The following is a 25865-nucleotide window of genomic DNA, read 5'->3' on the forward strand; positions in this document are numbered from 1 at the left end:
ATTATACATGTTTATATGTTTGTATGTTTGTGTATTGTGTATTGTTTGTTTTTATTTTGTGTGTGGAAAACCAATAAAAAAATTATTTTTTTTTAAAAAAGGGAAGGAATTTTCCTGCATTGGCAGGTTTTGCCTTCCCCGTAGCCAAAACGTCGCAACTTTGGCGGTTTCAGGCCTTGGGCGGAATCCTTTAGTCTATCTTCCCTAAATGGGGGGGGGCGTGAAAAGGTGACCCATGCCCCCCCCCCATGGCGGCAATCCCAGGGTTCCCCATTAAAAGGGTTGTGTGGAAGGGAGTCACTGGCCATACGCCATTAGATTGTCAGTGCTCTCCCCTATGTTGCAGCAACATGTGGGGCAGGCTCTCTGCGTGAACAGACGTTCTCCTGAGCCAGCCCAATCCCCCATGGTTTGGATAACCCTGATGTCTCCCAGATCCCCGGCGGGGGACTGGGAGGGATAAATGCCCAATACCTAAGCCAAAGTCTCCCTACATCTGAAAGTGTAATAAAGTTGTGGCCAATTTTAATCCCATAACACATTGCCATGAGTCATTATTCCTCCCGGGGGTCGCCTGAGGTTTGGGGGTCTCCGCCTGGCCGCGCAATGGGAAGAAGCCGAAAGAGAAGCAAGATTCTGGGCAGGCCTACCCTCTGACCCCCCCCCCTCCCCAGAATGGAAAAATTCAAAGCCCACCAAGCTTTCAAGTCCTCTACAATACGTTTGAAGAATAGAAGGTTTAAAATTTAAATGAAACGGTATGTTGTGATTCCTAGGAATGTGAACCCTTAAATATCGCAAGGAGCTGGAATAGGTCTTAATGCCCGCAGACTATCTAATAGCTTGTTGAGTCTGGGGGTTCACATTCCAAAATAAGGACTCTGATTTGTCACAGTTTTAAGTGGAAACCCGATATTGCCACAAAAGAATTTATAGTTTTAATTACATCTGGAAGAGCAGCTTTTATTATCTCTATTCTTGTTTGTTATCTCTATTCTTGAATAATTACGGCTTTATCAAGGCCTCATAGATGAATAAGAGAGTCTCTCAGGGAAGATATTCTGTCAGTTATTGTATCTTGTGGCTGATAGGGTAAAGCCAAGAAAGAATTTAGAAATCTCGTATCCTCCACAGCAAGAGAGTCTCTAGAATCATTTTCTATATAGGGTGGGTGTTGCTTTCTGCAATGCTGATTTGAATTTTTGTGATAATCATAAATTTATGGTTACCCCATACTAATAAGATCACAATTTTCATTGTTTTTTTGCTTAGGTCTCAAATCATTGTAGAATGGAGATATACAAATGATGCTTTCAAAATAATCTTATCAGTCCCAGACCCACATTCAGGAATTCAGTCTTTTTACTATTTATTGCATTTTTTGCTCTATAAGGCTTACTTTTTCCCTCCTAAAAAGTAAGGGGAAATGTGTGTGCGTCTTATGGAGCGAATGCAGGCTGCACAGCTATCCCAGAAGCCAGAACAGCAAGAGGGATTGCTGCTTTCACTGCGCAGCGATCCCTCTTGCTGTTCTGGCTTCTGAGATTCAGAATATTTTATTTTCTTGTTTTCCTCCTACAAAAACTAGTCTTGTGGTCTGGTGCGTCTTAAAGAGCGAAAAATACGATACTTATTTTGTGATCTGCCAATTCTGAAAAGTCATCTGCTTATTATGCCATCAATATTAAGAATCCCTGGAATCTACTAAATGCAGAAAGGGACTTTTATGTTGCAACCAGGATAGCATGCCTTTTAGTTTGGGGAAATTTACAAAAAACTATTCCCCAATTTTGAGGTGTTAATTTTAATCCTCCTTGTTCTAAATTTTGCTTCCTAACCAAAAGGCCAAATCCCTCCCATTAAGAACACGATGCCATGGATATTGTATTGCAATAGCCATCAATTCATTCTGCTCTTTTAAAGGCGCAGATCGTTCTGAGCAGGGGCATAGCGGGGGGGGGGGGGGCAAGCTGCCGGGTCGATTGTCCTGGGCGTATTTTCCAGGCTGGGGCGGGCACACTTTTCACACCATTCTCCCTGAGCCAACCCGTGCCAATGTGCAAGGTTAGGATCTGATCAGATCCCAGCCTTGCAAAGCAGGGTAGCATGAGAAGGATAAAACAGCCTTGCACCAAGTCGCTTTGTGAAGGCTGGGATCATTCCAGCGTTGCAGAGTAGGTCAAGGCTGTTAGGATTCTTTCCCTGTGTTGCAGTCATGGGATTGTTTATATCACAAGACGGTGTATGTTTTCATTCCACATTGTGGGAAGTGACGGAGACAGGATGTTCATATTACTGTGTTTCCGTGATGTAGGACATTTGTCCTCTGTTCTTCCTTTTTGCTATCTGATGCTGAAGAGGAAGGAGCCGAGTTACGATGCTCCAAGTGTGTATATGTAAATAAATGTAGTTTAGCCAAATTGCTGTGCTACTGGGTCTGTACACTGACTGCCTGTACACTGCTGATCCTGAAGTGTGCTGATGCCTCTGAGGTATCAGTCGCTGTGATGTTCGGGCTGGAGAAAGATTTTGAATCGCCCGAACGAACGGCCAGGAGGGAGAGAACATGCCAGTCGGGCATGTATCTCTGCCAGACTCCTACTCGTGTGTAGGACCTCCTGGCAAGGGCTAGTGTCACTCTGGCAGAGACGGCAAGGCTGCTTTCGTGCCCCAGGCGTGGTTAAAGCACATTCCGCCACTGGTTCTGAGTCATTTTGAACAACAGGCTTCACTTCACTAAACTCCAGCTCCTCACATTTCTTACATTTCTGCTGAGTTGATCTGATGGTTTCTTTCGGGAGTCACCCAACACTTTAATAGGTTTGGGAAAATTCATTTTCTTATAGAATTGGATCTTCTTCTTCTTCTTCTTCTTCTTCTTCTTCTTCTTCTTCTTCTTCTTCTTCTTCTTCTTCTTCTTCTTCTCTCTCTCTCTCTCTCTCTCTCTCTCTCTCTCTCTTAGTTTTCCTGGTGTTTTAAATGTTCTTATTCTTTTTCTGCAGAGCTTTTTTAAAAAATTACTTTCCTTTTCCATATGAGACTTTTTTACAAGTCAAGTCCTTTCTGTGATCAGAGTTTGCATATTTCTCACCTTTCGTATCTTCAATTGCACTAGTGCACACTGCCCCTCCCCCCCAAAAAATCTTACATATTTCTGCCATGCTGGTTAACAACTCATAACATTCTGACAAAAACTGCCTAATTACCTCCAGTTCCTTGAATATGAAGTCAGTATTCTACACCAACATTGCTTCATTAGATCCCAAATATCCCTGGACAAGAGTCCCATCGTGTCTTTTTACAGTGTGGGAAAATAGGAAGGAGTTGTACGCTCAAGAATCTCGTCGTCCTCTTGAGCCTTTGAGTCATTCCATGTACTCTGATTCTTCTCAGAGGCTATTTCTTCCAGAATTTCAGCATTTTCTTTTCTTTTGCCTTCTTCAAAGAAGCTTTCAGCTTACCCCCACTCCCATTTTCTCAACTCTTTCCCTCCTGTTCCATGCATGCAGCATATTTCTGATCAAAGGAATTCAGCTTTCTGTAAATAACTGGACTACACTGCAAGTTTTCTCTGGGTAGCCAAAGGCTTTTGTGTTTAGATATACTATTATTTAACAACTTTAGCTGTCTACCTCCACCACACACAAACGCCAGCGGCATGCAGTCAGTGGACTAGGGGAACCAGGCTAAACCCTACATGTGCCTGGTAAATTAGAGTATTATATACTTCTACGGACTTTCAAAGATTGACAGACGTGTGTTCATTTGATTTCAAATATATTAGAGTATTTACAAGTGTACACATTTTGTTTTTGTTTTTGTTGTACTAAATTATGCAATAAGAATTGCAGTGCTATCTAGTATACTGTCTTCGTGTTGCTTGTGTTGTTTGTTGTGTTAAGTTTGCAACACAGGGGTTTGTTGTTCTCTATTAAAGCCTGACACCTCCTTCCCAAAGCGCAAGAAGCTTCTGCCTGGCTTGGGGGGGGGGGGAGGACTGAAGCTCACATGCATGACATCTGGACATCACCCTCCCCGAATCGCACACTTTCTTTCTTTCTTTCTTTCTTTCTTTCTTTCTTTCTTTCTTTCTTTCTTTCTTTATTTATTATGTGCAGACAAACAAACATAACACAGAGACGTACATTATATAACAAATAAAAATGAAAAAAAGAGATAGAAAAAAGGAAAAACAGAAAAGAAATAACAATATTAACAGAAAGAACCATAACAAAAATAAGTGTACCTAAAAAATACTCTAATGGACAGTATATTTTAAACAAATTACGGATCCATTTTCTTTTATGACTTCCTTCATCTACGCAGGTCTGTTATCAGCCATAATAATCTGCTTCCTTTTATTTTCTTATTAACTCATTTTATATTTCTATTGAAATATTTTATTCTAACCATAAATCCATTTCCAAAAGTTAATAAAAACAAGTCCAAGTAGTAATTTGTGGCCATTGCTTTTTCTGGTAATCGCTATCTTTCTTCCAATCTTTTTGAAATTTTTGTTTGCTATAACCTCTGATCACATCTGTCAATCTTGCCAATTCAACATAACTAAAGAATTTATCTTGCCGTTCTTGTTTGGTTGGAATTATTTCTTTTTTCCAATTTTTCACCCTCTCAAGCTGGTGTCTCTGGCCCTAACTGTTCCCCTACGAAAAATTTCACTGCACATCACTGACACACAAACACACACACATGGCTACAAATAGTGCCCTTCAGGAAATACAGTAGCTGGTCTGAAACAGAAGTAGAGTGTACTATTGGAATGGCATTTGAAAGATGAGGAAGTTAAGTGGGTTGTGATTCATTGGGCCAAAGATATTGTTCATAATTTAGAAATAGAGGATTGGGGAAAATTATGGAAAGAGGGAATAAAATTTACTGCTTGCAGTGCATTGAAAGGAAACATTATGAAAATGATGTACAGGTGGTATATAACACCAGTGAAGTTAGCTAAAATGTACAAAACAGGTAACAAATGTTGGAAATGTAAAGAAAAGGAGGGTACTTTTTACCATATGTGGTGGGAATATGATTTATAATGAACTCGAAAAAATGTTGAAATATACATTTGTTAAAAAACCTGAAGCCCTTCTACTGGGTATTATGGGTACAGAAATTAATATGAATGATAAAAAATTGTTTTTATATGCGATAACTCCAGCAAGGATATTGTTAGTCCAAAGGTGGAAGCAAGGAGAAATGCCAACGAAAGAAGAGTGGCAAGAGAAATTGATGAATAATGCTGAGATGGCGAGATTAACCGGGAATATTTGGAACTAGCAGGAAAAAAACTTTCCTAAAGGAAAAGAAAAGGTTTTCGACATATTTGGAAAGCAACTGTAACCAATTGACATCGCTTGTAGGGTTAATAGAAGTTTTTTAAGGAGTAATATATAAATTATTGTGAAGAGAATTAAGAGTAGGTATTAAGATTTAAATTTATAGCAATAAGTGTAGTAACAAAATGCATAATTAGAAAGGATTTTAGAAAACCATTAGTTGAGGTTGAAGGACGTCTTAGGCTGTGATAGCCAAAGATTTTGAAAGGATGTTTAAAAGGATGATATGCTGGAAAATATGTGTAAAAACCAATAAAAATTATTTATGAAATAAAGAATCAGAAGTACAGTGTAGGCTGCAATCTATTTAGCTCATGGTTGTTTCATTTTGACTGGGACTTCTGGGGGGGGGGGATGGAAAGAGGAACTCTCTTGGATGGACAACTTGCTCTGGCAAGTGGTGAGAAGTCCTACCAACAGGGGAAGTATTGATAAGCTTGGGATTCTTCTCCTTGCAGGTGATTAGCCATTTGCAGCAAACTTTGTTGTTGCTTAGTCGTTTAGTCGTGTCCGACTCTTCGTGACCCCATGGACCAGAGCACACCAGGCACTCCTGTCTTCCACTGCCTCCCGCAGTTTGGTCAAACTCATGTTGGCAGCTTCGAGAACACTGTCCAACCATCTCGTCCTCTGTCGTCCCCTTCTCCTTGTGCCCTCCATCTCTCCCAACATCAGGGTCTTTTCCAGGGAGTCTTCTCATGAGGTGGCCAAAGTATTGGAGTCTCAGCTTCACGATCTGTCCTTCCAGTGAGCACTCAGGGCTGATTTTCTTCAGTATGGAGAGGTTTGATCTTCTTGTAGTCCACGGGACTCTCAAGAGTATCCTCCGGCACCATAATTCAAAAGCATCAATTCTTCATTGATCAGCCTTCTTTATGGTCCAGCTCTCACTTCCATACATCACTACTGGGGAAACCAGAGCTTGAACTATACGGACCTTTGTTGGCTTTTTAAGATGCAGCAAACTACTTCACTTAAAAATGCGGAGAAGATTTTTTTTTTTAAGTTTCTGTTTATTTATTGAACCATTTTATTGTACAGCACTGCGTTGCCCCTGCAAATTGGTAACGGAATATGACAAAGTAAATTGCACTACTGACAATTGTAGTGGCACTGTTTTTGCTGTGTATTGACAATGGAAATGGCGCTGAACAGCAAGCCAATATTGTGACACAGTATTTGACAGGTGTTGCATTTGAGTAAGCAGAGAAGAGACGAATAAAAATAAGATTTTGATCAACAACACACAATTGTTTGTTAATAGTCCGTGACGTGGTTCATGAAGTAGTGTGTGTGTGTCTGAAAGTGGGAGAAGTTTCTGGTGCTACCTTAAGAAACAAAGGCCCCAAACAGATGACCAACTCACTCCAGCCGTCATCACAACACCTTGAGCAGCTTCACTCTGATAACACTGGGCATGCCAATCAGAAGGTTGCCAGTTCGAATCCCTGCGATGGGGTGAGCTCCCGTTGCTCGGTCCCAGCTCCTGCCAACCTAGCAGTTTGAAAGCAAGTCAAAGTGCAAATAGATAAATAGGTATCGCTGTGGCGGGAAGGTAAACGGCGTTTCCATGCACTGCTCTGGTTCTCCAGAAGTGGCTTAGTCATGCTGGCCACATTACCCGGAAGCTGCCTGTGGACAAACACCGGCTCCCTTGCCCAGTATAGCAAGATGAGCGCTGCAACCCCAGAGTCCTCTGCGACTGGACTTAACTGTCAGGGGTCCCTTTACCTTTACCTGCATCTACACATTCTGTTTGATTACGCAGAACCATAGCTGTCAACGTTTCCCTTTTCTTGCGAGGAATCCTATTCGGAATAAGGGAATTTCCCTTTTAAAAAGGGAAACGTTGACAGCTATGCTATCTAGGTTGTATCTAGGTAGCATCTTGTTGCGTAGAAGATTATAGTTTAAGTTTCCCTTGAAGACTGATTTATACTCCTTGTTACTTCACATCTTCCTTGTTGTATTACTAATTTTGTTCACCTAGGGATTCATCTTCTAGTTATTTTGACTTAAGTACCTGAAGTTAAGTAAACAAAATTAAAGGTGTCCACCCATATTTCTATCTCCCTAGTAGATTTGAGAAAATATGTTTTCATAAGGACAGAGTCTATGGAAGAGCCAGTTACTGACAATTTTCAGGAACGAGAAAGTACGGTAATATTTTGCAGTTGAGAGATATTAATTATTAATTTTGGCAGAGACCACCGAGGATCAAAAGGAAGCAAATTTAAACACGGTCTAAGGTCAAAAGGTTTGCTTTGAAACCATAATCCATTGTTGGGAACTGCTGTTCGGGGTTTCTTTCAAGTGAATGTTTCTCGCTGACTCATGAGATATTAGGATGTAATTTGAGACTGTGTTTCCATAGAAGTTAGTAAACTAAGATCTGCTCCTAATCCTGACTTCTTCATGCAGTAGTTAACACCAACTGTGTTAAGATCCTGGATTAAAAACATGCTCCTTTAAAGTGGTTTGTAGCACTTAGCTGACAGCCCTGCTGGATTCCTTGGACAAATAAGTGCTCACACAACCAGTATTTTCCCTGGAGCTGCGTAGCATCGATTCAGAGTACTCATGGAAGGCACAGACAATCCTATGAGCTTCAGGGCATGATACCAGCTCTGCAGAAGACTTTTATTGCCAGCTTCAGCAAAGCCCTAAAATACATTGCTTAAATATATGGTTGTGCAGTTGCAGCCCAGAGATCATGTTTGTTTTTTCAGGAATGCAGCTGTGGTTCCTCCTCTCCTTGTCCTGTTGGGTACCCGAATCTCCTACCTGCTCGAGCAAACAGAACTCTCACTTTGGGGGAAAGAGGCTGAAAGGAGCTCGGGTGAAACAGGTGTGCGCAAAGCCACAGCTGTCTCTTCTCTTGCAGTTGTGCAGTCTGGGACAGAAGAAATACAGTAGCACCAGGCTTACATTACCCTGGGGTAATGCCACCCCCAGAAGTGTTTCACCGCGCATGCATGCACAGAAGCGGTCCCTCCGGCTGCGGAAACCTCATTATTCGACCGGAGCGCTGAAACAGATCCCATCCACAACCGGAGGTACCACTGTAATGGGTTATAAAACCGGGCAGCTATACTTTTTTAGCAAGGGATTTGGAAGGCTTTGTTTCAACTTTTACAGTTCTGTTTTTTTATATATATATATAACTCAGTTCAACTCAAGCACAGGCACAAGTGATTTCTTGATTGTAATCAAGTCAACATTTTCATTCCATGTCTCAAAACTGGATTAATATATTGACCTTGCACTATTCCACTCTGACTTGATTACGGGTTGGCACTGGCGGAGGAAGGGGGGTGCAGTGAAGAAGAAGAAGAAGAAGAAGAGTTTGGATTTGATATCCCGCTGTATCACTACCCGAAGGAGTCTCAAAGTGGCTAACATTCTCCATCTGGTCAAGACTGAAACTTTCCTTGTTGGGAAGAATTGCAGCAGTCAAGATGAATGTATTGCCAAGAATGCTGTTTCTGTTTCAGGCCCTGCAGATCGTGGACAGGGTGGAGTGTTTTGGAAAGTGGCAGAGGGACATTATGAAGTTTGTCTGGCAGGGCAAAAAGCCCCGAATAAAATTTAAAATATTAACAGATGCGAAGGAAAGAGGGGGATTTGCCCTGCCGGACTTAAGGTTGTACTATGAAGCTGCATCCCTCTGCTGGATGAAAGATTGGTTTTTGCTAGAAAACACTGATGTCCTAGATCTGGAAGGGTTCAACAATGCTTTTGGATGGCATGCATATTTGTGGTACGACAAGGTAAAGTCTCATAAGTTATTTAAAAACCATATTGTCAGGAAATCTTTGTTTACTGTCTGGACTAAATACAAGGACTTATTTGAAAACAAGACTCCGAGGTGGCTGTCACCAATGGAGGCTAAGGCCACAAAAATACTTAATATGGGGGGTGGCTGGGCAAAATACTGTGAAATAATAGAAAAAGTAGGGGACACTTGGAGGTTGCAGAGCTTTGAAAAATTGAAAGGAAAGGTGCGAGACTGGTTTCATTACGCCCAAATTTTAGAGATCTTTAAAAAGGACAAAAAAATTGGTTTCCAGGTGGAAAAATCAAAATTAGAGTCAGAACTACTTGAACCTAAGACGAAAGTGCTTTCAAGAATGTATAACCTGTTGCTTAAATGGAATACTCAAGATGAGACAGTTAAATCAGCCATGATAAAATGGGCACAAGATATTGGATACAACATTATGTTTGAAGACTGGGAAAGGTTATGGACCACCGGTATGAAATTTACGGCATGTAGTGCCTTAAAAGAAAATATTATGAAAATGATGTACAGGTGGTACATGACCCCAGTCAAACTTGCAAAGATATATCATTTGTCTGATAATAAATGTTGGAAATGTAAGGAGGCTGAAGGAACATTCTTTCACCTCTGGTGGACATGCCCGAGGGTGAAGGCTTTTTGGGAAATGATTTATAACGAGTTGAAAAAGGTATTTAAGTATACCTTTCATAAGAAACCAGAAGCCTTCCTCCTGGGCATTGTGGGCCAGAGAGTGCTAAAGAAAGATAGAACTTTCTTTTTATATGCAACTACAGCAGCAAGAATTCTTATAGCCAAATACTGGAAGGCACAGGAGTTACCCACACTGGAAGAATGGCACACGCAACTGATGGACTACATGGAATTGGCTGAAATGACCGGCAGAATCCGAGACCAGGGAGAAGAGGCAGTGGAAGAGGACTGGAAAAAATTTAAGGACTATTTACAAAAACATTTTAAGTTATATGAATGTTGAGAATTTGCTAAGTTTTGAGAAAAACATGCTTCAGTATTGAGATTCGGAAATGATTGAAACTAAGTTATGTTTGAGAAAAGTTTAACTTTTAGAGTAAATAATTAGATGAAAATACAAATACACATGAAACAAGGTTTTAATTTGCTGTTGATTTTTATTGTAAAGAATGCAGGGATGGAGGATGTGGGGAAGTCCAGTTGATGTTGAAAAAGGATTTGAAAAAGTGAATCTTTTTTTCTTGTTTATTTATTTTGTAAAAAAAAAAAAAAAAAAAAAAAGCTTTTGTTGTGTTATTGACGATGTATTAATGTTGTACTTTGACCCTGGAAAACAAAGCAATAAAAAATATTAAAAAAAAAAAAAACAAAGTGGCTAACATTCTCCTTTCCCTTCCTCCCCCACAACAAACACTCTGTGAGGTGAGTGGGGCTGGGAGACTTCAGAGAAGTGTGACTGGCCCAAGGTCACCCAGCAGCTGCATGTGGAGGAGCGGAGACGCGAACCCGGTTCCCCAGATTACGAGTCTACCAGTCTTAACCACTACACCACACTGGCCGCACTCACATGGTGAGTGCGGCCCACCCCAGGTGTCATCCGGGGGGGGATGACATTGCTATGCTCGCCGCGGGCAGCTAGCCCCACCCCCGGGTGCACAGCTAGCTCCGCCTCTGCAGGTTGGAATGTACCCTTCTTCTTCTTCTTCTTCTTCTTCTTCTTCTTCTTCTTCTTCTTCTTCTTCTTCTTCTTCTGCAATAGATCTTACTATGGGACTACATTTCCCTTAGGCACAGTCAGAACAGTTATCCTGCTGTACTTCACTTGTCAGAGCCTTGTTTGTGTAAACAGTGTATACCGAGTCAAATGTGGACAGTTGATGAGGTTGCCATTTGAGTAAGAGGGGCTATATACTGCACTTCATTGCCCCATTAATACCCTTATTATTCAATGTGAAATGCCTCATAAGTCTGGGATATGTTTCATGCTACTTCAGGAGTGGTCTCTCATTCAATAGAGCACAAGGACTTGCGAACATCAGTCAGGCTATTCCAGTCCAGAAACATCCACAGCTGTCCTACCAGGTGTAGCTAGTAAAAGCCACTCCTAGCCACCGAGCCTCTATCTATTGACTGATGGGGTGGATCTACATACGGGGGTGTGTGTGTGTGTGTGCTATAAATAAGTCAGAAATTAAATCGTTATAACAAAAGAAGAAAAAACCCTATGTAAAACTCACATAGAAAATTTGTTTGCTTTCTGGCGCCATCTGGTGTTGCATGTTTACAATGCATTCAAAGCGGGTTGTGGGGTTTTTTTACTAATGTAGTTGAGTATGGACACAGGAGCACCCCCAGACTATGAACCTACAGATTCAGTGGGAGTATGACCAGCAGAAATAATTTAATTGACCAATTATCCAGACTTGTAACTGCTCAGCCACATCACCTCTGACTTGCCAGGATTCAGACTCAGTTAATGCACTGTAACAATTACACATAGTATATTGTAGTGTGTGCAGTTCAATCATCTGCTGCAGCTCTTATTGACCTCTATCTCTTCAAAGGAACTGCACGTTTAAATGTTTCCCCATAAAAAAGAGCTGTATACACTATAGATTAGCACTACAGATTATTAGAGTGTCAAAGAGAAGGCTGGGCTAGAATCCATCTCCTTGACATGCTCATTTTAGTGTAAAGGATTTCTTCTTTAAAAAATAGAGCACATTCAATAATGCAATTTCCCCCCTTTGTTAGAAATGGTACAACCTAGTAGGAACTGTAGCACATGGATTCTACTGATTGTGGACTCAAGAAAGGTAGCAATTTAAAGGTATGCTCCAAGTAATTAATTTTTGTAGTATACCTTCCTAATTTGGAGTAAGTTTTCCTTCTCTGTTGCTTCTTCAAATTATATTTTCACAGTTTGATCACCATTTGTTGAATAGATGAAGCCATTGTATACTTTACACTCAGACCTTGAAGATATAAATTCAATACTGCTGTTTTCCCACTAACATAATAAATAAGCAGGATAATGAATCTCAAATGCAGAATTGTCTGGCAAGCTCAGCGACATTTACCAAAATTTAGTATTGACAGAAGCATCAAGGGAGAAGTAATAACAATCAACATAGATCAACAAATGGGAAAATTGCAATTTTAAAAATGTTGATGCAGAAAAGGGCCTGTGGTTATAACAGAAAATAAAATGTGCATATAAGGTCACTCTTGGCAAAATAGAGAATGATACCAAAATTATATTATAGACACTACACACACCAGAGAGAGAATGAGATTTTGTATGATTCTGCATTTAGAACACCACATGCATTTATAAGTACCTAATTCAAAGCAAAAAGACAAGCCCATGACCAAGGGGTGTCTAATACATGCATGTTTGGCACGTGATGACTCAACAAGTGATGACTTGTTCTGGGTGATAACAAAAGTGACACCACTTTTCTTTCTGTATAAGAACAAGCATTAAAGAGGCCTCCTAGCCTCTTTAATGAGAGGTGTGTCACATGGGATGGAGGGTTGTGGTTCAGGACACACAAGCTCAGAAACCCCTTTGCAAGGGAGTCCGTTGACACTTTCAGCTGTGAGCAATCAAACCCATTCTAGGCGTCTCAGAACGGGGAAATGAGATGGCAACTGGGAGGAGGCAGCCAGCAGCTCCAATCTATGTGCATTAGGACATCTGGAGAAAGCCTGCTGTCCTCCTCTCATTATGCTCTGTTTTTGAACACCTGAAAAATCAGCTGATGACAAACACAGGTGCCTGTGTAAACCAAACACAAGAAGTCAAGCGAAAGTGCGCCACAGGTTTCTCATCACGACAAGCATTGAAACCCTTACAGGAATGGTGGCAGGCAAAATTGCAGTGAAAATGTGCTATGGATTATGCTAATACAGACCGATGGTGTCCCAAATATGCCCTGAAGTGAAAAGGACTATTGAGAGGTAAGCGCACCTGGAAAAAACTTCAAGGTTACCTCAAGTCTGCTGGTACTTCCTTCCTGTCCATGGGTGGCGCAGTTTGGGCTACATTTGCACGAGTATGAGAAGATGAATTGTAAACAGAGGGTGAAGTGTAGGTGGGTTCCTACGAGACACAACACAGTGACAATAGCAGGAACCTTTATTGAACAAGTAACTGGGTAACCTCCTGCCAACCTAGCAGTTCGAAAGCATGTCAAGTGCAAGTAGATAAATAGGTACCACTCCAGTGGGAAGGTAAACAGCATTTCCGTGCGCTGCTCTGGTTCACCAGAAGCGGCTTAGTCATGCTGGCCACATGACCCGGAAGCTGTCTGCGGACAAACGCCGGCTCCCTCGGCCAGTAAAGCGAGATGAGCATGCAACCCCAGAGTCGTCCACGACTGGACCTAATGGTCAGGGGTACCTTTACTTTTACCTAACTGGGTAACAGGGACAAAACAACTGCTTAAATATATATTTCTGAAAACCTGGGCCACGCCCACTGTGATTGGCTGTCTAAACGTCCAAGCGGCGAATCACGACGCAGAGTTCAAGGGCCAATGGCAGAGGCCCAAATCCTGAAATGTTCTGTGATTGGACATCAGAACACAGGAACTCAGATTTCTTAGTCCAGACTCAAGCTCAGGCAAACACAGACCACTGAATACATAACAGAGGGAATGGCAGTAGCTTTGAATGGTGACTTAACTACTCTAAGAGTTTCTGAAGGTGTGCCACTCTCACAAAAGGATGCAGTTTCCTCATTAGACTTCAACAGGCTAGATGTTTAAAAACCCCAAGGTTGGGGGCGAGAGAAAAGACTGTTGGTGTTAGTCACACTAGCCATGTCTGATAAGTTTTAAGATGGGATGTGGGAAGAGCTAACAGGCATGCCGTAACTTGCAGGTTTTACATTGCACTGTAGCCTCTTGGGTAGGAAAAAACCCGCTTATTCATGGGTAGGCAAACTAAGGTCCGGGGGCCGGATCCGGCCCAATCGCCTTCTAAATCTGGCCTACGGATGGTCCGAGAATCAGAGTGTTTTTACATGAGTAGAATGTGTGTTTTTATTTAAAATGCATCTCTGGATTATTTGTGGGGCATAGGAATTCGTTCATTTCCACCCCCGCCTCCCATATAGACCCCACAAGGTCTGAGGGACAGTGGACCGCCCCCCTGCTGAAAAGTTTGCTGACCCCTGCTCTTATTGGTTGAGCTTCCATCTCTGCAAAAACAATAACCATCTGTTATGTAGTTCTGCCTGTATCCTTGAAAAAGCCAGTCTTGAAATTTATAGTGTACTTAACAATTAAATGTTTAAACTGTTGAATACATCATTTTTTGCACTTTTGCAGTCAAGGAAATGCAAATTTGGCCTAGCTCCTAGATTTCAAATAAGTGTATAGCTACAGAAAAGTTAAGGAAGGGGACTTAGCACCACACACACAAAATCCAGGCAGGAGTATTGATCATGTCAACAGCGGGAGGAAAAAGATAGTGATCAACAAAATGGCATTCTCATTCCTTTTGAAATAATGGATTTCAGCAGATAAACTGGATGAAGCCAAGGACAAAGGGTACTTTCAGATGGGTACACATTGTAGGATCAGTGATGTTCTTGCACACACATTTTTCACAGTATTCACAGAACATCATTCACATCAAAAGGCAAGATAGTATTCGCCGTCCCATTTAATACAGTACAGATTCACTGGGGGGCTGGACGGGAATGTGATGTCAAAGAACCCTGTTGCCAGTGACCTGTTTGCAATATCTAAATGATCCATTTGCGATATTAAGCAATATTAATTAACCATCTGGAAAGGTATATAATCTATGACATCATGCGCAAACATGATCCAGCACCATCTCACTGTCCCATAGCTTTGGTTTGATACCATTAAGTTTTCACAGTTTCTAGGACTATTAGTTATTGAAGTTATCTCATTAACCCAAATTGGTAATGAAAAGGTTACACATCAAATTTAGAACCTATTATTAAAGAGGACTATCCATCAATTACGGCAAAACAAAGGTATTGTTTGCCAGAAAGGGTAAACAGCACAACTAGACTATGGATGGACATAATATAGAACCATGCCGATCATATAAATCTTTAGGGCTTAATTTTTCTGAAAATGCCCCATGGCACACCCAATTAGAAGCAATAACACTTTCAGCTACACACTTTTGGGGGCCCATAAAGAAATTGTATCACACAGAGGGCCACTGTTGAGTCGAACAAACATTAAAGATTTTTGTAGCCAAGATTGTGTCTCACCTTTTATATGGTGCACCAATCTGGGGTAACTATTGCAGGGAGGAACTTGATGTAAATCAAAGTAAGTTCCTGAGTATGATATTGGCAGTGCCACATAGTACACCTGGAACACTACTAAGGACTGAATTAGGTCTCCCCTCTATAAAAGCTTGTATACACAAATCTATATATATTTTTACGGGGGAGGGGGAATATCATTGTAACCAGAACAACACTTAGCCAAAAGATGTTTTTTGGATTTACAGAACAGGGAAGACTGGGTAAAATCTTGTAGAGGTCTGGTGCAGAGTGATTCGATCTCCCCAACTTCTGGTCACAAAAATATTGTGTTTAGTGAAGGTGCAAAAAGACATATTGAATACATAAAAAATGTAAATCCACTATTTGGTATATTAAAATTAAAACAGACCACAAAACGGCTATGTACTTGCAAGAACTAACACCCCCCCCCCCTGTCAGACATGCTTTCACTCAGCTCAGATTCCAGACTATGAATATCTGACTGGGAGATATTGCAGACCCGCAAGAGAGTGCCTCTGTATATGTGGTTCAGGGTCTATTGAGGATTTTGTACATTATATTGCCCATTGTATGGGCAATTGTATGAATCACCCACTGCATGATTCACCCGGAGCCAAATTTATCTCCTCTTTTCAGACTGCCTTGGAAGGACAACCAGATGTTTTTAAAAATCAATGGCTGCTGGCAGGTGTTGATAAATGCATCAGTTATAGGGTGGCCCTATTTGCAGTAGTGGCAAGAAAGTTTAGGGCAACCTTTATGGATAGTGCAAGTACCAAACCCCAGGGATGCTGACCGGAAGGAATGTTTTCTAAATTCTGGACGTTGTAGATCTGTCTTGATCTGGTGCATGTAATGTCTTTCATTCTGTAGTTGTGCAATTTGTTCCTGTATTGTGGTGGCCATTGGCTATAAATAATAAAACAGGCAGACAGACAAATCCAAATAAGATGTAGAACAATTCTGAATTTGGTTTCAGTATTTGCAAATAAATTACAATGCATGTTTATTCAGAATTCAGTTTGCGTTAAATGTGACCCCTTTTACATGTACTGCTGTCAAGGCAGATATACCTGTGGATTTGGTTTTGTTGTTGCCTAAGTGCAGAACTTTGTACTTGTCTCCGTTGCACTTCATTTTGCTAGTTCTACATCCAGGTTTCTCATTCTGTTATGGTAATTTTGGATTTTCTTTCTTAGTACTAAAAGTGTGAGCTATCCCTCATGGTTCTGTGCCATCTGCACGCTTGATAAGGACCCCCTTCACTGAAATGAAAAGTGGAGGGGATGTCAACAGTGACCTTCTTCAAGGATCAAGGATTATATTTTTTTATGGACAACCTTCCAAGAGCTACATGAAAAAGCAGCACAGCCAAGGATGAGTGAGATGGGACTAAATGGGCATTTTGGAAGGATAAAATTTGGGGCTAGGAAACCAAGACAGACAGTGCCTACAAGAGATTCATTTTGCTTATACCAATGGCATTCAAAGAACACTGTAAACTGTAGGTGTGCTTTCATTGTTGGCATCCGTCTGTCTCGAGAGACATTGTAGTGCGCCTCTGGGGATGAAGTCAAATGGTCATAGTGAGCTCCCTTGGGTGCAAAGCCAGGCAGTGTGTATGGAGGTCCTGAGCTGCCCAGAAGACAAGACCCCCATCTTGGCCTTGCTGATGTGGTCCAAAGGAAAGCAGAGCAATATGTTTGGTACCAGCTTGGCTGCAGGAGTTGCTGGAAGAAGGTGTACAAGGCACCACCCAACTGTCTTAGGGACTCCACTCTGGATTTGTGTAGGCTTTACTCCTTAGCCTTTTCTCCTCCCAAAGATATCCCTCAAGACAGCAGAGGTTTAGGATCAGAGTTTTCTCCTAGATGGGCAGCCTTCCTAGGTGGATGAGCCTCATCTGTCTCTTACTTCCCTCTACAGCACATGCAGAAACCGCCTTCTTGACCGTTGGACCCACTATTGGTCTTGCCCGTTCAATCCACCAGAGCTTGTTGTGGCGATCACACAGGGTCTCCGGACGTTTCACCGTCTATCGATCCCTGTGCCACCACTTTATTTCTCGCTGCCACCACCCAGCCCCTACCTGGTACAATACTGAGTCCAGTCCCGGTTAAATTGGAACATAAAATTTTATTTATTGCAGTTTAACAAGCGTGTGGTTTCATAAACAGTATCAGTCAATTACAATCATGGGGTGCCTATCCAGACCTATAACTTCCGCTACCTGCTCTCCCTCACTAAACCACCTCTCAGATATTTACTTGTCTTCCTAGCCCCTAACTGTTCGTTCCTGACTCAGCTAATTCACTCCACTAACTCAACCTACCCTCAGACTCTATCCCAATTCACTCCCACTCCAACCAACCACCCAACCCCCAAAAATCTCCTCAACGAACTCTCCAATGAACTCCTCCCTTTGCCCCTCCCAGGGCTGGTTTTATAGTCCCTCTGACTCCACCCCCTGGGTTCTGATTGGGTAACCTGTAAACTATTTCACCTGCAGCACTCTCATATGTTAACGTCACAAGTAGGGGAAGATCCTAACTCATCCAGGGTTTGGGAGCCACCATTACCAGGTTCATCTGGCCGATCGAAATCGTTTCTTGGGGTGTGGCCACTGTCCCATGCAGACAGCTTCTAGAAGCCACAGGTGAGAGCTGAGTGCAGGGTGGGGACCAAAGGCCACAACGTTTCAGGTGATGGACTATATGGAACTGGCAGAAATGACCGGCAGAATCCGAGACCAGGGAGAAGAGTTGGTGGAAGAAGATTGGAAGAAATTTAAAGACTATCTACAGAAATATTGTAAAATTAATGAATGTTAGAATGATGTCGGATTAAAAGTTAAGTGGTTATTAGCTATAACGCTATAAGGAATATGAAAAAATGGATTATTAACAGGTAAAAATTTAATGTTACAATATTTTAAGATTAAAGACTAGGATAAACAAAGAGGGAAAGGATTTGCTGAACTAACAAGTTGAATTGGAATACAAAAAGGGAGGTGTGAGGAGGTCCGGGAAACAAGCAAATGAAAGATAAGTGATGGAAAGATGGAATTGTTTTTTTAACTATTTTTATTTTGTTTTTTGTTTTTTTGTTTTTTCGTTTTGTAATATTTTGAAAATTTCAATAAATATCTTAAAAAACAACAACAAAGGCCACAACGTTTCCCCCTCCAGAGGTACTAATCCTCCCCTAACACCCCATTTTGGTAATGCAAGGTATATTCAGTGGTTTAGAAATACTTCTGTAAAAGGACTGATGATTGCTTCTTTTGCTCCAAGATCCGCTTCTCTTCAGTTACTTCATCATGCCATTCAGGATCAATTTTGGGTCCAGTTTTTTCCAAGTGGGATTTTAGTTATTAGGAGAGCGTCACTGGGCCCTGCTTTGAAAATAGACATCTTAGTTCTCCTGCTGTGTTTGCTGACTTCTATTTCTGGGTGATAGTAAGACATTATCCTGTGAAAATCTTCTGCTCAACTGACATTACCTCTTAATTATATCTCCATTAAAACTAAATTAGAAAGCAGTCAGGAATGTTAAGCCAACTGAATTGCTCATTTGTCTGAATATCCCAATACCTCTTTTTTTTGGGGGGGGGGGATGTTGGCTGATGCAATAGAATGGTTAAAGACTTGCTTCATTGCTGGGAAGTGTCAGTCATAATTTTAAACTCAGATAAACTGCTTGGACAATGCAAGGCTCTTACATGGTTAAATCCTGTTATGAGTCTGGAGTTGACCTTTCTGTTTTCATTTTTAATTCAAGAAGGAGATTTTAATATTAAGTAGGGCTTGGTTGTTGTTGTTTTTTCCCTCATTAAAAGGAGCAGCAACAAATCATTCTATAGATACGCCCCAGTATGACCAAGGAAGACAAAGGAGGCCATAGTATTTTTAAGGCCCTTTGGCAACAAGTCCTGTTCCTCAATTCATGCAGAGCAAAGTCACAGCCAATGAGGGGAAGAGAATGGCATAAAACCCCCTATGATCCCATGCCATTGAAGGAGACTCCTGGGTAGCCCTCACTTCTTGCAGGTCCTCCCCATCAGAAGTAAATGACAGTATCACTGCCTTGGGCAGATTTACACCGAAGAGAGCAAAATGATCTCACCGCTCTTCAATAAATGCTCCCCTGAGCAAATCTAGATCCTGGTGTCAGGATGCTGTCAGCGGCTCCCGGCTGGCTGCCCAGGAAAGTATAAAGACAAGGGAAAGTTTCTCACAGTCCTTTTGTATTTCAGTCTTTACAGAGGGGAGCACGTGTTGCGGTGGGGTCTAACAAGACCCCCCCTCTTGGTTGCTGGGCGGGACCGTTTGGATGGCCATGACTGTGATGGGGCCAATTTGGGTTGTTGGGGAGATTTTGAAGTTACCATTTAGAGGGTTGGCCCGAAGGTTATATATTCTTGGCACGCAGCTTTTTTCAGTCTCTTTTGCTGTGTGCATTAGATCGCCCGCCCACCCTCCCTAATTTAGGGCTGTTGCGTTTGACATTGCTATGCCTGTCATGCGGTCGTCTGCTTTGGGGACAGGGGCCTGGTAGGAATTTTGTCCATCTGGCTGATTGGCTGGGGCCATTTGCTTTTTGCCTACTGCGTAGCAAATCGTCACAACTTGTAAGGTTGCGGTTAGGCATTGGTTAACATTTGGTTGGTGGAGGGGTAAGGGTTGGCAGTGCCAGCCCCTCCAATGCTGCTGCTGCAAGGGAATTCTATTAAAGGAATCCAGGGGCTTGCCATTCTTTCTTCCGTACCCCTGAATGGGGCTTAGGGCCGCGCAAGCCCCCAGGAGCATGCAGGGGGGGGTGAGGGTCTGGTGCCCGGCTCCATGCTCCCCCCAATATTGTTTTCCCTAACTGGCTTTCGCTGGAATCCAGAAGTCAGTTCTGTCCCTGGGCAAGGACAGATAGTCATAACCAATGCCTAAGCAACCACTCACATTATGTAATTTAATAACGTTGTGGCCAAAATTATGCCAAAAACCTTAAACAAAAATTCTGTGTGAATTGTGGTTTATTTTGGGGGTGGCTTGGGGACCTCGACACGCAAGGGAGATGAACTGCACTGATTGGTATCTAGGGCTGGATTGAAAGAACGAGCCCCACTAGCAGATGCCACAGCAAGGACTTCTGCAAGCAAAATGGGTGACTTCCTCCCTTCTCCTGCCCTCTCCTCCCCCCGTGTGCCTTCTGCTCCCCTAAATTGGTTCAAAAGGGAGTGGGGGTGGGAGAACTTGCCTGTTGGGCGAGGAGGGGATGATCACCTTTGTCTGGCAATCTTGCTTTGCCTGTGCTGACAGAAGGGTTCCATCTCATGTTCTTCATTTCTTCCACTCCAGCTATTATGATTCTTTGAACTGTATCCTTCCTTTCTTCTTTTAAACACAATCTGTAAGCTTTTCCTGCTCATTTTCTCATGTGCGATACCTGATGTTACAGCCAACCAAGCCGCTCTTTCGGCTAGGTTGCTGGATAATCATTCTTGGTGCTCAGCCTCTTTCTACAGAGGCTAATTGGTGGGAGGGGATTGCTTAAGGCAGGATGCTCAGACTAGGAAGGCCAGCAGGACATGGGAAAGGTGAGGCGTCCCAGCCCCTGTGGCTGAAGGAAGAGCGCAGGTGTCTGCGTGTAATTAGAGAGAGCTGGCAAGCTGGCTGAAGGCACATTTTAGTGCAGGGATGAAGATCTGCTGCCTTGCAAGACTGCACTGCTGTTTTCCTTCAACTGCATTCTACTTGTAGATGCGTGAATCAAGGGAATGTCACCAAAAGTGCTATACGTCTCACAGTGTTCTCTCTGCCAAAGGAAATGTGGGCCTGGATAACACTGCCCCCGGGGCCTTTCTTGTGCAACAACAGCCACAGGTGTACCTAGGCTCCCTTGCATCCATGGCAAGAAGCTGTATCAGTGCCCCCAATCCCTTGTGTGGGAATGTTCAGGGATGCAGGAGAGGATATATTGTTTGATTATATCCTTTCCAACTTGTGTTAACAAGTTCTACAATTTAGCAGAGTAACATTCCCCTTTTTAAACTTGCACAGCGGATGCGTTTGCTCAGGCTTGCTAAAGCCTCTAAAATATGTTTTGTTGGTAATTCCCCATTTAAGGTAAAGGGGACCCCTGACCATTAGGTCCAGTTGTGACCGACTCTGGGGTTGCGGCGCTCATCTCGCTTTATTGGCCGAGGGAGCCGGCATACAGCTTCCGGGTCATGTGGCCAGCATGACTAAGTCGCTTTTGGCGAACCAGAGCAGCGCACTGAAACGCCGTTTACCTTCCCGCTGGAGCGGTACCTATTTATCTACTTGCACTTTGACATGCTTTCGAACTGCTAGGTTGGCAGGAGCAGGGACCGAGCAACGGGAGCTCACCCCGTCGCGGGGATTCGAATTGCCGACTTTCTGATTGGCAAGTCCTAGGCTCTGTGGTTTAACCCACAGCGCCACCCGCGTCCCTAATTCCCCATTTAGTCCCTCATAAAAAGATAGACAAAACACAGTCTTCTATAAAAGTATAAAAAGAGTTTACTCACACATTCTGTTCACAATTGGATCCCAGAAGGCAGACTTAAGTTACAAAAGTAATATACACCTGGAAACTATGCCATAAGGAGACAGCTCCTTTGTCCTCTCTTGGCTTCCAGCCAAGAGAGCATCTTAGGCTAAGCAGATGTTACTCCTTTGACAAATGTGGTCAGAGAGAGAGAGATGGCTGACCAGTCCTGCTCTTTTGTTACCTGGGCAGGTGAGGTCATGCCCACCTCTAGTCACATGCAGAGGAAGTCTGTCCCAGGCTAGGAGAAACAGGAAGTTCTGACTGGCTGGTCCAGACATCCCCTTTTATGTCCTCTCTAGGGATGTTGTACTTGACTGCTCTTGTGTTTCACACCCCACACCTTACACCCTTGGATGTAAGGACTGGTGGGCGGGTTCCAAGCCAGAGTGGAGAGGCGGGGGCCAACCTGACCAAACCCTAGGTAGACCCCTGACTACAGCATCCCTGACAGAGGCCAGCCAATCTCTGCTTAAAGACACCCAGTGACAACAGAACCCAACACCTCACCTCCACCGTCAAACAGCTCTTACTGTTATGATGTTTCTCCTAATGTTTTAACTGAAATCTTCTTATTGGGATTAAAGGACATCGAGGCCATTAAGTTTAGAGATAAAACAGTCTGATTTTAAGGTGGAGACTGATGTAAGAAATGTAAGAAACCGCAGAAAGACACAAAGACGACACATCCCGCTTGCCAGACATCTGGAAATTAGCCCTCCCCACAAAAACTGACACCAGATCCAGAGGCACACAGAACGCCATCACCAATCAACCACACCAAACCCAAACCCAGACCCTCTCCACAGATAAATTACAGATACCATCCAGTAGCCAAACCATGGTGGCACCTCCGGATGCTGCACCCCCCTGCAATCCCTACACAGATCTGGCTGGCACAGGCCACAAAACCACAGCTCGCCCCTATACACGAAGCCAAGCCAGAGCACAACTAAGTGCAGTACAGCCATCTTCTCAGAAAAACTCTTCACAAAGTTCAAGAGGTCAAGACACAAAGGCTTTAGCAACTAATCCACACCTAATGACCCACCTAAGTGGTACTCAGGATATCACTCAAGAAATCACTCAAGATATCCCTCAAGCAATTAAGGAACAAAAGAAGAAAAGGCACACTAGCCTGGGAACTTCCTCTCTGCCCAGAACATTGGAGGCTATACACCACACCTCCTCAACAGTATTTATAGGAACTCAAACACTGAGATCCTGCTCTGTTCCAGTAACAAGAAGCCGAAAGCACCAGCCTGAAGATGACGAGTGAGACCTCGTCGAAACGTCGCCTAGACACCCCAACTTTTACACGGGAAGACACCCGAGGACACCAAAACCTGCATTCCTGTACCCGTGAAAATCTACGAAAGCATATATATTATATATTATATATTATATATTATATATTATATAATATATATTATATATTATATATTATATATTATATATTATATATTATATATTATATATTATATATTATATATTATATATTATATATTATATATTATATATTATATATTATATATTATATATTATATATTATATATTATATATTATATATTATATATTATATATTTCTCACTCCCCCATCTGACTGGGTTGCCCCAGCCACTCTGGGCAGCTTCCAACATATATAACATAATAAAACATTAAACATTAAAATCTTCCCTATACAGGGCAGCCTTCAGATGTCTTCTAAAGATTGTATGGGGGCCCAATTAGTGCCATTGCCTTCCGTTAAGAGTTTGGGTGTAATCCTTGACGCCTCCCTTTCCATGGAGGCGCAAGTTACAGCAACAGCCAAGGCGACATTTTTCCACCTTCGCCGCATCAAGCAGTTGGTCCCTTACCTTTCCCGCCCCGACCTGGCCACAGTGATCCATATGACAGTCACCTCCAGGCTTGACTACTGTAATTTGCTCTATGCGGGGCTGCCCTTGAAACTCCAGCGGGTGCAGAATGCTGCAGCGAGGCTCCTCACGGGGTCTCTGCCATGGGAGCATATTCACCCAGTGCTTTTCAAGCTGCACTGGCTCCCAGTGGAGTACAGGGTCAGATTTAAGGTGCTGCTTTTGACCTTTAAAGCCCTTCACGGCCTAGGACCCTCGTACCTATGGGACTGCCTCTCCTGGTATGCCCCACGGAGAGCCTCAAGGTCCATAAATAACAACACCCTAGAGGTCCCAGGCCCTAAGGAAGTTAGATTAGCTTCAACCAGAGCCAGGGCCTTTTCAACACTGGCCCCGGCATGATGGAACGCTCTGCCTCATGAGACCAGAGCCCTGCAGGATCTGCTTTCTTTCCACAGGGCCTGTAAGACAGAGTTGTTCCGCCTGGCCTTTGGCTTGGAGCCAATTTGATTCCCTCCCTCCCTCTCTTTCTTTTTTCTTTTCCTTCTCCTGCGATGAGGCTACATTTTAATATTTTAATGTTCCATTATTTTAATGTTGTATTTTAATCTTGTTTTTAAGTTGTAATCATTCTTCTTGTTTTTATTATTGCTTGTAAGACGCTCTGAGCCCGGCCTTGGCTGGGGAGGGCGGGGTATAAATAAAAAATTATTATTATTATTGTTGTTGTTGTTGTTGTTGTTACTTATCTACTTGGCTTGGTGGTCACATAACCCCATACCCTCCAACATTCCTCTGATGAAAATAGGGACATCCTAAGGGAAAGTGGGACATTCCGGGATCAAATCAGAAATCAGGACAGCATCTGTAAGTCTGGGACTGTCCCTGGAAAATAGGGGCACTTGGAGGGTCTGTCATCAGTTGGCAACACAGTGGAAGCACGAGCGCTAAGGCCCAAGCAAAATGTGACGCTAAAAATCAGGCTGCTTCAAAGTTCTGTGATTCTTTTTATCGGCTTCAAGTAGAATCCGACTTCATTCTGCAATCTTGACTTCATACGAAACATTCTGGCAATTGTCCCAGATAACAAAACAAGCCCCCAGCAAGGCCACCCCACCCCACAACCTGGGCAAGACTAACTAAAACTGCACCCTAATGTGTTCAGCAATTCTAACTCACTCTCTCAAATGCTATTTTGAAGCACTACTAATCTGCAAAGAGGGGGCATATATCTGGCCTGCCAGGTGTACTTCAGGGACTCAGTTGTATATTAAAAGATTAAAGCCCCGGACCAGATTTCTTCTTCTTCTAGATTTAACGTCATATGGCGTGATTGATATATATCAGCAAAAAAAAAAAAAAAAAGCCTTTTCTGTCTAATGGCTCCCCTCACCCACCCCCCGAATGGTAGATTTGGTTCTGTTCTCTCTGTGAGAATTCCTTGAGATTCTAGAGATTGAGATAAAAACTATTAGTACATTAGAGCTGTGGTTTTGATAAATGTCTACATTATCAGCTCTCATGAGGCAGCAGCTGAAACCATGAATTTTTCATAGCACAGCCAGTACAGTCACCCATAGATTACATTACTCTGTTCACGAGGAAAAAAATAGATTGGGCACAAGCTATTTATAGATTTCAAACATATATGTTCCTTTCCAAAGTTGAAGTTTTTGAAAAGGACTGTCATATACAATCCTTGGTATACTGGATTACGCTTGTCCCACCGCCAAGTCTTCATTTATTTGGTTTATATCAGCCGTTTCATCTCCAAGAGAGCTGCATTCAAGATGGCCATTCTCTGAATGGGGATTAGCAAGACTTTGTGGATGTAGTCCAGGGAATGAACGGATGTCTTTGCTTTTCTGGAATCCTCCAGAAGGTTTGACCTCTGCAGTTTTGAAAGGGCAGGAGGAGAATGAAAACACAAGCCTTTGTTTTCCAAGGTATCATTTGAAGCTGACGTTATGGGGACTATGCCGTTGTCTAGGGCAGTGGAGAAACACTTTTGTTATACAGTGGTACCTTGG

This window comes from Podarcis muralis, chromosome 13 (assembly GCF_964188315.1).
Source record: "Podarcis muralis chromosome 13, rPodMur119.hap1.1, whole genome shotgun sequence".
Taxonomy (NCBI): domain Eukaryota; kingdom Metazoa; phylum Chordata; class Lepidosauria; order Squamata; family Lacertidae; genus Podarcis; species Podarcis muralis.